This window comes from Pleurodeles waltl, chromosome 1_2 (genome assembly GCF_031143425.1).
Source record: "Pleurodeles waltl isolate 20211129_DDA chromosome 1_2, aPleWal1.hap1.20221129, whole genome shotgun sequence".
In the NCBI taxonomy this organism is placed as follows: domain Eukaryota; kingdom Metazoa; phylum Chordata; class Amphibia; order Caudata; family Salamandridae; genus Pleurodeles; species Pleurodeles waltl.
Window position 1 is genome coordinate 1097682403 of NC_090437.1, and position 16648 is coordinate 1097699050.

The window sequence follows — 16648 nt, forward strand, 5'->3', positions numbered from 1 at the left end:
AGCATTTACTACAGTTTCCCTGTTGGTTACATGAAGCGTTGTTGATGTAGCTTGAGGTGGGTATTTGTACCCCCAATGCTACTTGCTGGTGTTGAATTGCAAGGTTTGTAGCAGATATCATCCTTGATGTCATCTGTCAAAGCTTGTAGAAATGATTGGCGACAGGTCATGTCCCAGCAGACTGACTAACTGGGTCTTTGGATTTGCCTTCATGAAAGGGATATTGTGCCATTTTGCTCTATGTGTGGCTGAATTTATGAGATGGACTGTGCTTTCATATATTAATGGGCATATTTAAGAGCCCCTTGCACCACCCTAGAGCCGCCTTAGCATCATTGTTTTGACACTAGGGTGGCGCTAAGGTGGCTTTTTCCCTGCGTCATATTTACAAAGTGGTGCAATGCCTGCATTGCGCTACTTTGTAATTCTTTGCGTCACATTATGCCTGTGCCAGGCTTAATGAATGCAAGAGAGGGGATGTTCTGGCACTTCGAGGCCCACAAAAATGGCACAGTGGATAACAAATTTCACTGCACCCAATTGTGCGTCATTTTTAATGCCTGCTCAGAGCAGGTGTTAATCATGGACCCCTAGAAACCCATGTGCCTCCTTGCACTCTGCTATACTAGTGTCAAAATTTCTGACGCTAGTGTAGCAAAGCGTCACAATAGCGTCAAAAATGTTTTAGAGGCACCACTTGAATGTCGCTAAGGCTGATAGAATTGTCTTGGATAAATTGTAAACTTGGATGGGGAGGCCTACTTACTATTTCAATATCAATTCCTGTTAATTAGGTCACTTTTACTTAAAACTGATATGTGTATGTCCATCATTGTCTTTCCTGTGTCTTTTGTATTTTCAATCTTGTCAATTGTGAGATTTTTGCTGGGTGTGCGTCAGGCCTTGAAATAATCTGCTCTGGCCCCACTCTTGGCTTTAACCACAGTTTTAATGTTTGGTTAGAACTAGCCTTGGATCTTTTGGGTTGGGCTGCTCCTCACTGTGGTGGACTATTTCTGTATTTGTTCACTTGTTGCTTGGCTTGCAGGAGTGGGAACTATGAGTCCTCACTATCTTACAAATGATTAATTAGCCGAGTGTTTTGTATGTGGGTACTCTTTTTAAATGGGGGCTCAACAGTGTCCTGACTTACAGGTGCTTGACAAAGAATCCAGCAATGTGCAGAATAGTGATAGTAACTTTGGGGGTGAAATATCTTGAGCAATAATTCATGACCAATTTGATGTCAGGCTCGATGGCAGTTCAGGCTGTATTTGGTTGGTGCTGCCTTTGCTATTTGCCTGTAATGATTTTTGTAAATCTACAGGACATTGGCCAGCAGTATCCAGATGGCAACAAGGTCACAAAGAGCTCTGCAGTGCCAATAGAGATGGTTTTGGAGAGACCAGCTTCTGGAGAAGTCAGAGCGTTCCCCTGTGGGAAAAGCCATTCCACTCATGCCTGACTCCTGGCTTTTGATGGTTGGTATTGTAAGGTGTGTGAAAGGCTGCGTCCAGCCCGCACCGTAAAGAACACACGTGCACTCGTTAGCCATTCTACAGGGAAACTGCGTCAGCGCAGCCCCTCATTTATTTAACCCCCTCGGTTCTGCGTTCCGTCCGGACACGCAGAACGGCTTACAAAATAATAGGAGAGGCCGGGTGGTTCTCTACATCCCTCCCATGTTTTACTTCACACAGAAGAGAGGAGAAACAAACCAGAAAACAAAGAACGCAAAAGGATACATGCAAACACAAAAATGTCAAAACACCATTAGGAGAAATGCATCACCTGAGGACAAATCTTTGCTGGTGGACAAACAGCAAGGACCCAACACGGCTTCCTATGTACCCAGCTTGCATACAAAGTCTCGGAGCTGACTGTTCGGCACCGGATTAGGGCGTAGATGATAACGTCCACCCCTAAGCAGGGATCCTTCAGGGCCAGCGTTTTCACCCGGAGGGTGTCGGGCACTTGGCGTCACCACAGGAGCGTCCCCTTTTCATGCCTCCTCAGCAGTGGACTCCAAAGTGGAGTCGTCGACCTCGTTGTCCTCCCGAGTCATAACTGGAAGCCCTGCTTTCTTGAAGTGTGATACATTTCTGGTGACCCTCTGACTGCCTCGAGCTGCTGTCACCATGGAACCCCTTACACTGACAACCTGCCAGGGTTCGGGCTCAAACGGAATCTGGAATTTCCCTCCTGGCCGGCGATTCTTCACCACCACTTTGTCCCCTTTTTGAAAACCTCTGTATTGACTTCGCCATCGCTCAGTGGCTTTACGGTTAGTACATTCTCTGCGTTACTGAGTGGCTTCGACATCGAGCTCGGGTGCGATCCACTGAGGACCAGATGGAATGCAATCCCTAGGTGGGACTTTAAACATCAGTGTGGCCGGGGCACACCCTGTAGTACTGTGAGGGGTCTGGCGATAAGCACTCAAGAACTCTTGTAGACATTTCTCACTGTCTTCTCTTTGTTCCACACCTATTCTGAAGGCTCGGTTTAGAGTTTGCATAAACCTTTTGACACCGCCATTCGCCTGCGGCCAATAGGGCATAACCTTGCGATGACGTATGGCCAAACCTTCAAGGTAAGACCGAAACTCCTGTCCATGGAAGGGCGGGCCGTTGTCTGTTTGGACTTCGTCAGGGAGGCCAAACATGGCAAACGTTTTCTGAAGTACCGGCCTCACATTCTCAAATGCTGTGGAAGACACGACGTCTACAACGGGGAACTTTGTGCAAGAGTCAATGATGACGACCGTCAGCCGCCCATCCGGGAAGCTCACAAAGTCCATACTCACTTTTGTCCATGGCTTCACACTAGCCGGCTCCGTGACCACGGGATAACAGGGTGGCTCCCCTGAGGTGATTATGCAGGAATCACATTTTCCCACCAGTTCGTCCACCTGACTGTCTATGCCGGGGAACCATACCTTGGCCCGTAATCTTGCCTTAGTCTTTGCAGCACCTTGATGGCCTTGATGTGCTAGGTCGACTACTTTAGCCCACAGACTCTGAGGCATCACAATTCTCCTTCCTCGCAGGACCAATTCTTGTCCATCCGTGGACAATTCATCTTGCACCCTCCACATCCCTTGCATCGCTACTTTACACTCATGATTGGCTACTTTAGTTTTTTCCAGGAACAGCTTCCATTTTATGTGATCAAGTGCTTCTTTGACCTGGTTGAGTGTTGCATCCCCTTGGAGGCATCCACAATGTCTCCTATACTCAGGGCATTGGGGCATGCCGATTGCACCACCATGTTGACAAATATATCTGTACTCTCCTCCTCTTTCTCTTGAGAGTCATCGGTCGTGATTAGGGATGGGTGGTGAGACAAATAATCTGCAGGGTTGTTCACTCCTGGCCAATATACAACGGTAAACCGGTAAGGTTGCAACAGAACAGTCCACCGTTCTATACGCGGGGGTGCCAGACGAGGACAGCCGGCAAACAATGCGACTAGAGGCTTGTGATCCGTCACCATACAGGTACAAGTGAAAATGTTTACACGCCCACCGAATCGCCAAAGCCTCCCGTTCTATTTGGGCATATCGTGTTTCAACCGACGTTAATGCTCGGCTGGCATATGGAACCGGAACCCACTCCTGCGGGTTTTGCTCCTGTACAAGAACGGCGCCTAGCCCCACTGGACTTGCATCTACCACCACCTCAGTTCGTCAGTGGAGGTTAAAGTATGCCATTGTTGACTTGTCTAGTAGCGCTGTCTTGATGTCGGCAAACGCCTTGTCCGCCATTGGACTCCATTCCCACCGATGCCCAGTCTTCGTGAGCTGTCTGAGGGGTTCTGCCATGGTCGCAAGTTGCGGGATAAACCTTCCACAATAGTTTGCCATGCCCAGCAAGCTTCTCACTTCTGTGGTATTCTTCGGAATCGGTGCTTGACGGATGGCATCCGCTTTACGAGGGTCCACTTGTAGACCATTCTTTGAAAAGACATAACCAAAAAACTCCACTGACACCCGACAGAACTCACACTTCTTCTTGTGGAGTGTTAGACCTGCCTCTGATAACCTCTGCAGTGTAGCTCTTAGGTGTCAATGATGTTCTTCTCGGGTTTTGGAATATATGAGGATGTCATCACTCAAAGTGATTACCCCCTGCAGTCCTGAGAGCATCTCCCTAATCACATTTTGGAATACTTCGGCGGACGAGGATACCCCAAAGCTCAGTCTTTTGTCTCGCCTCAGTCCCACATGCATTAAAAAGGTAGTGATATTCCTACTATCGGGCTCCAGCTCCAGCTGTTGATACCCAACATTGAGGTCCAATTTCGAGAACCACTGTGCACCATTCAGATCCGCCATGATATCATCCATCGTAGGCGTTATATGTCGCTCTCTTTTAATAGCCTTATTGGGCAGGCGCATGTCGACACATAAGCGGATGGCACCAGGTTGCTTAGGTTTCGGCGCTATTACCAACGGCGACACCCACGGTGTGGGCCCTTCCACCTTCTCGATCACTCCTTGATCTTCAAGCAGCTGTAGCTCCCTTTCCACGGCTGGGCATAGGTGAAACGGAACTCGTCGGTGTCTGAGGGCAACAGGTGTAACCTTGTGATCTATGTGTAGCTTGACACTTTTACCTTTGAGACGCCCCAGGCCTTCAAAGAGCTGCGGAAACTCATTAACTAGACGTTCAGCGTGAGAGTCATATACTTGTCGCGCGAAAAATACTAATTCAAGCTCTTCCGCGGTGTGGCACCCCAACAGAGTACCTCAGTCTCCAGCCACCACATATAACCTTGCCAGTGCTGACACCTGCCCGCTGGACTCTGATACTTCCACTGTGCCCCTCAGAGGAAGCGGTTCTCTGCCCCCATAGTTGTAAATTTTAGTGGTAATTGGGGAAAGCAAGGGTGCTGGGGTCAGCTGTCTGAACAGAGTCTCATTCACCGATGCTCCTGTGTCTATGAGCACTGTCGCCGATTTGCCATTGATGTGGACATTGCTCATGGGTGGAGGTCGCTTTTTCTGTTGCCTCCCACCGGTGAACAAGATGACAAAGATGTCTTCATCTTCATCTTCTTCGAAGACTGGAGTTTTCGGAGCCATAGTCTCACCAGAACCATCAGCCTCTGTGGTCACACTTCTGACCTTTGTGTCCCTTCCCTTCTGGTTTCCTTGCCAGCCTTTGCCGGACCTGCATACTCTTGCAAAGTGGTTATCTTTGCCACATTTGTCACATGTTTTTCCTTTCGCGGGGCACACCATGGGTGGTTTGTGATCATACCCACAGCTTCGGCAGGTGCGTGCATTTTGTCTACCAAAATTCACCTTTCGTCCTGACGGTTGACGAGTTTGGATGGCCTCCACCTGCTCTTCCTTCACCTGGACCGGGTGTGTGGTCGACGCAGCTGCTAGGGACTGTCCCCTTACTGCCCCCATGGCATCCGCTCTCACTGCTGATAGCTCGTGTGAACGCGCTAACACCAGAATGTCATCGAGGGGCATACCCTGCTGGCGTAGGATGAGCTTCCTTAGTGCATTTTAACTGCATCCTTGAATGATCTGTGCTCTGATCTCCTCTTGTTGATTCAGGCCTACGCACGAGCTTGCTAGTTTCCTTAATCGGGCGTAGAACATGTCCATTGATTTAACATCAGTTTGTTGAGCCTGCCGAAGTTTGAAACGCTCAAAGTCTGAATTTAGTTGTGGGTCAAAATGCTTGTTTAGATCTTCCACCGCCGCATTGTAGTCCGACTTATCGCCAGTGTTGGGGAGTGCATCAAACAATTCTTGCAGCTCGTCTCCTCCCATTAACAGCATGAGAGATCTGCGCACGGCTCCGTCTGTCTCTCTCGTGGCACAGAAGTAATTTTCTAATCGGTTTAGCCATAGACGCCATCTTGGTGAGGCTGTGGCCGGGTCAATCAGTTGGCTGAATGGTGGCAGTGCCGTTACTGACGAGTGGGCACTGGGGCCTGCTTGCATGGGTGCCTGGGGGTTTTCCTGTGGTGGGGCGCTCATGGTGTGCTTATGTTTCTCCTGGTGGTACTTTTACCACTACCTCTGTATATGTTTTTTCCTTTTTTTTTTCTTCTCCGCCCACTGGGGCTGCCCTTGATGTTCTTTCTTATCACTATATGCTTATTTCTTTCTTTCTTTCTTTCTTTTTTCACCCATTTTTTTTTTTTTTCTTTTGTGTATATGTCTCCTTTTTTTTTCCTCTTCTCTGTCTCTGCTGATGGATGTATTGTTGTATGTTGTTATTTAGTTTATTTTTCTTCAGGGCCTCTTGCCCTCCTTATACACTTGTGTGGGGCTCCTGCTCCTCAGGCTCCTGTGCTGTGTTCCCCTCCCTGGGGAGCACAGCCCGAGCGGTGCGCTCCCCGGAGGTGGGGGTGTGCGTGTGACTAACCGCACACGCCCCACGTGGTGCTGCCGGACAGGAGCGCTGCCTTCTGTCCTGTTACTCTGATGCGGCCGCCTGCAGCTTTCTTCTGCTGCGCGCGCACCTTCCAAATGACGGCAGCAGCCCGACAGGGCTCCGGGACTCGGAAGGTCCCTACCGGCAAAAAGGCGGGTGCGCCTCACAACCCAGAGCGCTGCAAGCCACTTGCCTGTTCGGGACCAGATGCTGCTGACGCCGGGCGTGGGGTCACAGCCCCGGTCTCCTTCTGCCTTACGACCCCTGATCTGGAAGCGACGCAGGGTTGCGAATAGCCCGCTCATCGCCACTGCAAGGTGCGTGAAAGGCCACGTCCAACCCCGCACCATAAAGAACACACGTGCACTCGTTAGCCATTCTGCAGGGAAACTGCGTCAGCGAAGCCCCTCATTTATTTAACCCGCTCGGTTCCGCGTTCCGTCCGGACACGCAGAACGGCTTACAAAATAATAGGAGAGGCCGGGTGGCTCTCTACATCCCTCCCATGTTTTACTTCACACAGAAGAGAGGAGAAACAAACCAGAAAACAAAGAACGCAAAAGGATACATGCAAACACAAAAATGTCAAAACACCATTAGGAGAAATGCATCACCTGAGGACAAAACTTTGCTGGTGGGCTTACAAAATAATAGGAGAGGCCGGGTGGCCTCTACAGGTATGTGGCATGGGTCACAGTCTGGGGAAATAGAAAGGTCACACACCTACAGTGGGATGCAAGAGGAAGCAAGGCACACTGAATGGAGCGAGGACACAGATCCGATTGAAAGGCTCCCTCAGTGTCTCATGAAAGGGATGAGCCAATCGGGAGCTGCAGCCATATGACCAGCCCTTTAAATCGCGGATTATGGTTGACCCCCGACTCTGGGTAGTGGCCTACCGAGTGGCTTGTGTCAGCCTTGCATGACACCACCTCCTTTTTCTCACATCTGGTAAGCTTGATTTATGTTTTTTCGAGACCAATTGCCTTTATAATGGTCTCTATATGTGAGCCCTCTCAGGCCTAGAACAGACTGAATAGGCGGAGCTTGTTTCTGCTGGACCTCCTTCAGGGCTGGATGGGTCGAAAGATGCACTGGGCCTGCATACCCAGTGTAAACCGGTTCCGGAGCAGCACGCTACCAGGCACACGCCGCTGCACTCGGTACCCCACCACACTCACCAGTAGCCCGAAACTCTTCAAAGGTCCACTGGTCATTGAGGCAGCGAGGTGGGATGGCAAGATCAGAAATGGGCTCGGGGAGAGGACCATCAGGCACTGGCACCCCAGACACTTCTGCTGTTTCAAACCGAAGGCCCGCCTCTGCCTCTACTCCTGCATCTACGCCCACATGTCTGTGTCCACACGCTTACTTTACCAAGTAATTTTCATATGAACCCTCCCTTGCCCTCTTTTAATGTGTTTAGTCGCCCTTCTGTTTCTAACTGTCTTTAGGTTACAGTTATAAAAAGCCAAGAGTGCCTTGCTTTGTATAAATAAAAATCGTATTTTCCAGTCATGAGTATTAAAACTAAAATGCATCCGCCTGAAGCACCCGCCGTGCCGCTTGTAATTACCCGGGGGAGCTGAAGAAAGTGAACGAGGCGCCAGTAATAGCCCTATGCCATCAAAAACCACCTTCCCAAGGCTCCAACCCACTAGGAAACTGCCCGATGCACTAAAAAGGAAGGCTTCCCCGACTGTGATGCAAACAATGAAAATTACATTTTACCTGATGCTGAGGCTGTTTTTTTTATTTAAAGAACACTTTGACACTCAGCAGAAACAAGTACTCGGATGTTGCATTTTCGTTCTGCTTCAATACGCTTGTTCTTATGTTTATGTTCTGAACATTGGCTTCTGCATTAGGGCGCCTATGGACGCTCTACATTCCTTAATATCCAGGAGCTCTGTTCTGTGCCGCCTTTCAGAGAGCGTTATCTTTTATTGTGCTGACAGAATGTTGAAATCCCTGAATAGCGACAGAGGCTTTCCCTCATCCGTCCCAAAAATCTATATATATCAGTAAAAATGATCTCTAATCCAAGGTGTGCCCAAAATAAATGTCCGCGCTGCACTGGGTGCAGTGCTATGGATCATGGTGTTCGGGGCAGCAAACAGCGAGGGAGGGACGTATTGCTTCGTGAAAATACAGATTATTATTTAAGGGCTGCATTTCAACCTCCTGTGTAGTTTTTTGCTGCAGAGATGCCGAGTGGCTCTTAACGAGGGCTTTACTGCCGAGGAGGCTTTACGGAATTGCAATAAACATGTTGCAGACATAAACACCATGCATTGGGTGCTCACAGACCCTGCATATGCACAGTAGAACAGTCTAAAGCAAACGTCAGACGGCGCACTAGTAGAAAATCTCTTGTCACTTCATATTTGGGGCCTCCGATGAGCAAAATATTCAGGGCCATATTTATACTTTTTGACGCAAAACTGCGCTAACGCAGTTTTGTGTCAAAAAAATTAGCGCCGGCTAACGCCATTCTGAAGCACCATGCGGGCGCCGTATTTAATCAATGACGTTAGCCGGGTTAGCCGTCGGCGCTGCCTGGTGTGCGTGAAAAAAAACGACGTACACCAGGCAGCGCCGGCGTAGGGGGATATGGAGCTTGGGCGCCAAAAAATGGGGCAAGTCAGGATGAGGCAAATTTTTTGCCTCAACCCGATTTGCGCCATTTTTTTCGACTCCCAACCCCCATAGAAATGACTCCTGTCTTAGCAAAGACAGGAGTCATGCCCCCTTGCCCAATGGCCATGCCCAGGGGACTTCTGTCCCCTGGGCATGGTCATTGGGCATAGTGGCATGTAGGGGGGCACAAATCAGGCCCCCCTATGCCACAAAAAAAATAAAAAAAAATACTTACCGGAACTTATCTTAATGTCCCTGGGATGGGTCCCTCCAGCCTTGGGTGTCCTCCTGGGGTGGGCAAGGGTGACAGGGGGTGTCCCTGAGGGCATGGGAGGGCACCTCTGGGCTCCTTCCGAGCCCACAGGTCCCTTAACGCCTGCCTTGTCCAGGCGCTAAAAAACGGCGCAAAAGCGGCCGTACGTCTTTTTTTTTACCCGCCCACTCCCGGGCGTGAATTTTGCCCGGGAGTGTAAATACGGCGCGCATGCCTCGGAGTCAATTTTTTAGACGGGAACTCCTACCTTGCATATCATTAACGCAAAGTAGGTGTCCACGCTAAAAAATGACGCAAACTCCATGGACTTTGGCGCTAGGCTCGTCTAACGCCAAAGTATAAATATGGAGTTAGTTTTGCGTCGGAATTGCGTAAAAAAAAACGACGCAATTCCGGCGCAAACAGAGTATAAATATGCCCCACAGTGCGCATTACATTTAGAATTTCTACGGAGTGACTTAAAATGATTCAAAAGTGGAATTGTGTCATCACATTGCAATAAAATGCGCTGTGGTAGGTCTCAAATGAAGGGCCCGTAAGGCGTTCGGGATCCATTTTTTATTTCATTCATTTCATTTATATTATTTAATATGCTTCTATTTCCTTCGTAGAATGCCAAAATTAGTAATCTTGGAGCAAATTGTAATCTCTATTGTTTGCCGAAGATAAAAGTAAGCCTGCAAACCATGTATGTTGTGTTATATGGATGCAATATGTGGGTGTCTGTAGGAAGCAAGTGAGAATGTTCTTCTAGGGTGAGAGAAAGTGATGAGGGTACGCAGTTGAATCCAGGTGCACAATTGTTCCATAAATTAAGAATAAAATATTTCTCAGTGTCTTTGGTATGGTTCAGATCCTTCCATGTGCATCTTAACTGCAAATGTGGCTCGCAAGTGCCACCTTATTTAGGTTCTGTGTCTGCAGACAGTTTCACAGGTATCTCATCCTGAATTGCTTCAAGTTACGACTCCCATGCTACTATTCCAATTAAAAGTATTTGTCAATTTTTTTGACTAGCCTATTGTGGAGAAAGGCTAGATTTGAGCTTGGTGGCAGAACTGTACATCGGGTTTCCAACATAATAGAGAGCTCACACCAAAACAAAGATTAATCTGCACTCCTATCATTAGCAGTTAGAATAGTCAATGGGATTGTTGTATTCTCCATTAGAGGACAGATAGGGGTAATAGAGATTTTCAATTCAGAATATCTTGTGGTTAATTTAGAGAGGAGCATTGCAGGCTTTTGGGTTGAGGCATGGGCTGGAACCATGCTTGGTATGCTAATCTTCAGCGGTGCAAATGGAGCTTGCTAGCTCAGGTGTTTTAATAAAAAATATTAATGAGTGTTGACGTATTTTGAATAAGGGATTTGTGTAGAAATATAATAGCATAGAAAAATAACGCACACATTTGAAAATGTGATTACGAAAAAATAACTGCCAATGTGCACGAAGTGTACTTAGAGAATTAATATTGTGAAATGTTGAATATATATTTGACTAATGTAGTAATATGTCATATTACGGGTTATGCATTATGCTCTTGCTTTATTAATTGTAGTCCTTAATTTAGCGAATGTCTTGGCCTACTTGCCAGGCCTCATGTCAAAGCTGTATTTCTTAACGTTTAATAAATGGCTGTCCTAGAGAGTTAAACTGTAATTTTCATTTTGCCTTGTTTAAATGTGCTCACAACGGAAACTTTCTCATGAGACCGACTGTTAGAAGATGCTGTTCTTGGTAATGTAACATTTTATGTGTAATGTGTGTGAGACTGACTTTCTCGGAAGAAGAACAATGGAGATACCGACTGGAGTGGAAGCTGCAACAATATTGTTACCTGACAAGCCGGATAATGAAGACATTGCAGGACAACCAATCAACGTCATGTGAATGGAATAATGGTAGAATTCATAGATTTAGAGTTTTAGTTTTATTGGACAAAAGGTGAACATGCGATTCATTGACCAATAGGAATTTGAGACATAGTTTTAGTAGATTTCATTTAACAGGACTGCATGGGGAAGGGATAGCTTTTACTTACTCATCTTGCGTCTTGACAAGAGACATGCGTAACTTTGATGCTTAAAGACTTTGCGTTTTCTGAACTTTGATGCTGCATCCTGAATGCCTTGCTGACCAACTGATGCTCTGAGGATGAAGACTGACTCTGCTTGCTGATCCACATTAAGGATAGGTATTAAGAATTAGACTGTTGATTATCATGCATATTTGCTTTTCCTTTCTAGGTACCAACTGCACTGTTTTGATAGAGCCATAGTTAGATGTTTTTCCAAATTTTTGTTACTAAATTGTTTTGCATGAAGCCCAACATGCTGATGCTATTCTGATGTTAGTTAAGGATCCTCAGTAATGAAATTGTGCTAATAAGGATTAATGCTTGGTGAATTTCTGTGCTGAATTTAAATGTACAACATTACTTTGATGCAGTTGACTTTGTTATTGACTTGCACCATAACTCTAGAATGTGTTGTAGTTCAAGCTTTGATTAGATTATGTTTCTTCTGCCGCTTTGGATAGCAAGTATTGTTTCTGTATGTGTTCCATTTGATTTTGAGATTAATCTACATGACCTTAGCATTGTTAATATGGGAAATAAATATTGTAACCTTTACTAAAGGTGTGATTATTCATGACTTAAAGGTCATGGTGTGTGGAAATTACTGACTCCATTTATTATTATTGTTATGGATTGTTGTTGATTATTGATATTGTGTATTGGTTATTGATTATGTGCCGGAGCTATGGGAAGAACATCTTAATTGCAAATCAAAAGGTTCATCAACCTATCTGCGTCCCCTTGTAAGCTTACTTATTAAGGTCAGACTCACTAGCAAGCTGTTTTCATTAAAGTCCTACTGACAACGCATCCCTCTTTCTTGGCAGATTAAACTGCTTTTATTTTACTTCGCACAGGAGTCATGTTATGCCCCCTGCCACCATGCACCAACTCTGCCCTCTGCACCACCAACAGCTTAGTACTTAAGCTAGTAGTTCAATCACTGCTGTGATGTGTGACTGGCCTGCAAACATAAAATGAGCACCTTGCTGTCTCATTTTATTCACTAGCTGCAAGCAGGACACTACATTTATTTCTGTCAGAGCAAAGGTGGTCTCTGACGAGGAGCCATCTATCAAGGAATACTATAGGAAGAAATATGTAACATCAGGGATTTGGCGATGAGTGCTGGTGGTTAACAGTGGTGGTTGTAGGAAATTGGGTTATTGGATGGGGTGGGGGCCCAAGCAGACAAGAACCACATTCCTTGTCCTAGTGAACCACAAAAGTCACTAAATTAACCTGTACTTAACCCTCTAGTTTCTTGGCAGAAAGTAATCAGTCTCACCTTAGAGGCAATGTGTAAAGTATTTATGCAGCACACAAACACAAGTAATTACGTCAAAATACTGTACAAGAAAATTCCGCAAACTAATTTGTAAAAATAAAGTAAATTTAAATTTTATAAATAAAGTGATACTAGAACTACAAAAATCCAGTCAGTAGTACTGGAGCTAATCATTTTTAAAGTGTTTAGTGAAAATAGCACATAAAAGCATGAAGCACCACTTGCTGTCGTCTGGTCATGCTAGACTGGGAGAAAGTCACAAGTTCAAGCCAACTGGAGTGGAGTGTGGGACTGATATGGGGACCAGGCTAGTCCAATTGAAAATGTTATCTTCTAAGTTTGGCGTGTAGAGATCTGTTTGCAGTTGAAGTGGCCACAAGAAGGCTAAGATTTGTGGGTGGTAGTTGCTTTTGGATAAGTAGTAGGTCAGGCGTTGTAGATGCTCATCACTGTAGCATGAACAGCCGGTCAAGCATCATGGACAGTCATTGTTGTAGCTTTGCATCAATGGTCATTGTGGGCTGTCGTCACTGTAACTCGAAGTGGAGTTCTCACATTGCCAGTCCCAACAAATGATTGTTGTCAGCATGAAGAGCAGGTTTCACCAGAATTTTGCATTTCAGACCTTCTGTGTGGCAGAGTCTTGATACAAGCAGACCCGTTTGTTGTCTCAAGGAGCCCAAACCTCAGGATTTTCACCTTTTCCTTAAGGGGAGTACACTCAGATGCTAGCCAAGGGTTCTGGACCTGGTGAGGCACCTTTAGGAAAGCAGGACTCACTTCAGCAAAGGCAACAGGATGAGGCAGGTCCAGTTGCAGGTCCAGGGAGGTACAGTTGCAACAGGTCAACTGGCCAGTCCAGAGAGGTCTTTGAATCTTGGTGTGTTATTATAGCTTAAACAGCAGGTCATCCAACTGACCCTTGGAGTCAGTCTGGATAGCCTGGGATAAAGGCAAGCAGGTCCAATTTTCCTTCCTGACATCAAGGCAGTCCTTAAATCAAGCAGGGCCTTTTTCTGGCAGCATGGCAGTCCTTCAGTAACAACCACAGGTCCAGGAGTGTTTTAAACAGTGGCTCTGAAGGTCAACTATTTATACAAGGTGCCTGTCTTTGTGTGGGGAGCACTCCCTGTCCCACGCCCACATCTGGTTCTGGATTTTTTTTCCCCATTCCCCTATCAAGGCTCCAAACTGTCTGGGAGTAACAAAATTCAGGGCAGGCCTGGTGTCAGATTACTTTGTGTGCGGCAGAGGGAAAGCCCTTCAAAGAGTATGTGGGGCTGGGTACAGCTCCTCCCCAGATATCCTGTCAGGATGGCCAACCCTGTCCACACCTAAGCCCTGTTTGGGTTTCTGTCAGGAGGTTATAAACAAACAGCAGAGCTATTTACTGTCATGTGACCCAGGACACTGGCAGAAGGCACAAATGGTTGGAACAAGAATATGTCAACTTTCTAAAAGAGGCATGCTCTGAACTGTGAATTAAAATCTGACTTGACCATTAAAGAAGGTTTTTAATTTCATTTGTGTATAAACAATACATCTCTATCTGCTACCAATTTAAAAACAATATTCATTAAATATAATAAGGTAACCTAGCATTAGTCAGTGGGACAGCTAGGCCTTGCAACAGAGGAACATAAATTTAAGAGTTTTTCACTGTTAAGACATGAAAAACTTAAGTAGACATGACCTACCTTTTAAATATAATTTAGTCAGCTCTATGATAATCTAGGGTCTATCTTAAGGGTGACATATGTATTTGGCAGCTTAAAACAGCACCATAGGCTGCAGTGACTGGCCTGAGACATAATTTAAAGAGCTACCTTAGTGGATGGCACCATGAGTGCTGAAGACCCACTAGTGGCATTTTATTTACAGGCTCTGGGCACTTCTTGTAGCTTTTACTAGGGCTTACAAGTAATTTAAATGTGCCAATTTGTTGTAGCAAAATTTTACCATGTTTGAGGAATAGGACACAAGCACTTTAACACTGGTTGGCAGTGGTAAAAAGCACAGAGTCCTAAAGCCCACTAAAACAAATTCAGTAAAACAGGAAAAGTGAAGGCAAAATGTTTGAGTTGATACCATGTCAAGGATATCAAGTTACATGGTGGTGAAGAAAGCTGAATTTTGATGAGGGCTATGAACATACTATGGCCCTCATTACAACCCTGGCAGCCGGTGTTAAAGCGGCGGTAATACCGCCAACAGATTGGTGGTAAAAAAAATGGTATTTGGACCCTGGCGGTTACCGCCATCCAACACCGCCACTTTAACACACCGACCGTCAGGGTGGTAACGGCCACTGGGCTGGAGACTTCGGTCTCCAGCCTGGCGGGCATCACAATCCCACCCTCGGGATTACGACCCTGCCTACTGCCATGGTTTTCGTGGCAAACTTACCGTCACGAAAACCATGGGACTAGGCACTATCAGTGCCAGAGAATCCCTTCCCTTCAACCATTCCCTCCATTGCGTGGAAATTTCTAGCACATGGCAGGCACTGCGTCGATTCTTCTCTGGAAGTCGTGCTGCGTCAGTCTGGCTCAGCTGTGAGTCGATCCAGTGGACTGTGTGTTGAATTTCCGGTCGCTACGCTGGTGCTGCTTCAACCTTCTCATTGCAAAGTCAGGCTGCATCGTTCCTGTTCGGCGTGCAGTGAATTTTTCACCACGATGCAGGCTGTGCATTTTTTCTGGCAGGCTGTGTGTCGATTTTCACCGCACAAGGAGTCCTTCTTGTAGAGATGAAGTCTTTTTGGTCCTGAGACTTCAGGGAACAGGAGGCAAGCTCTATCCAAGCCGTTGGAGAGCACTTCTCAGCACAGCCAGAGAGCAGCAAGGCAACAGGGCAACAGGAAGGCAGCAGTCATTCACAGAAAGCAGTCAGGTGAGTCCTTTGGGTAGCCAGGCAGTTCTTTTGGGCAGGTTGCAGATTCTGGTTCATGTTCTCTTCTCCAGGAAGTGTCTTATCAGGTAGAGTGTCTACCTCAGAAGTGTCTAAGTTGGTAGGGTCAGAGACCCTGCTCAAATACTCAAATGTGCCTTTGAAGTGGGGGGGGGTTTCAAAGAGTGTCTTAGAAGTGCACAAGGTCCTTTTTCAGTTCCATTCTGTCTGCCAGAGTCCCAGCAGGGGTGTGGCAGTCCTTTGTGTGAGGGCAGGCTACTGTCCTTTGACATGTAAGTGTCAAGCCCTCCACCCTCCCAGTCCAGGAAGACCCATTCAATATGCAGATGTATGCAACTGAGGATGAGTATCCTGTGTTTGGGGTGTGTCTGAGTGAATGCACAAGGGAGCTGACAACTAAGCCTAGCCAGACATGGATAGGAAGGCACAGAAGGATTTAAGTGTAGAGAAATGCTCACTTTCTAAAAGTAGCATTTCTAAAATAGTAATATAAAATCCAACTTCACCATTAAGCAGGATTTTGTATCACCATTCTGGCCATACTAAATATGACCTGGCTACTCCTTTCAGATCAGCATCTACCACCCAAATAGTATATGAGGGTAGCCCTAATGTTAGCCTATGAAGGGAGTAGGCCTCACAGCAGTGTAAAAACGAATTTAAGATTTTTACACTACCATGACATGTAAACTACAAAGGTACATGTCCTGCCTTTTGCCTACACAGCACCCTGCCCTGCCCTGCCCTGCATACCTTACGGGTGACTTGTATGTAGAAAAAGGGGAGTTATAGGCTTGGCAAGTACTTTTAAATGCCAAGTCGAATTGGCAGTGAAACTGCACACACAGGCATTGCAATGGCAGGCCTGAGACAAGGTTAAGTAGCCACTTAAGTGGATGGCACAATCAGTGCTGCAGGCCCACTAGTAGCATTTAATCTACAGGCCCCGGGCACATATAGAGCACTTTACTAGGGACTTAGAAGTAAATTAAATAATCCAATTGGGTATGATCCAATGTTATCATGTTTAAAGGGAGAGAGCATACTTACTTTA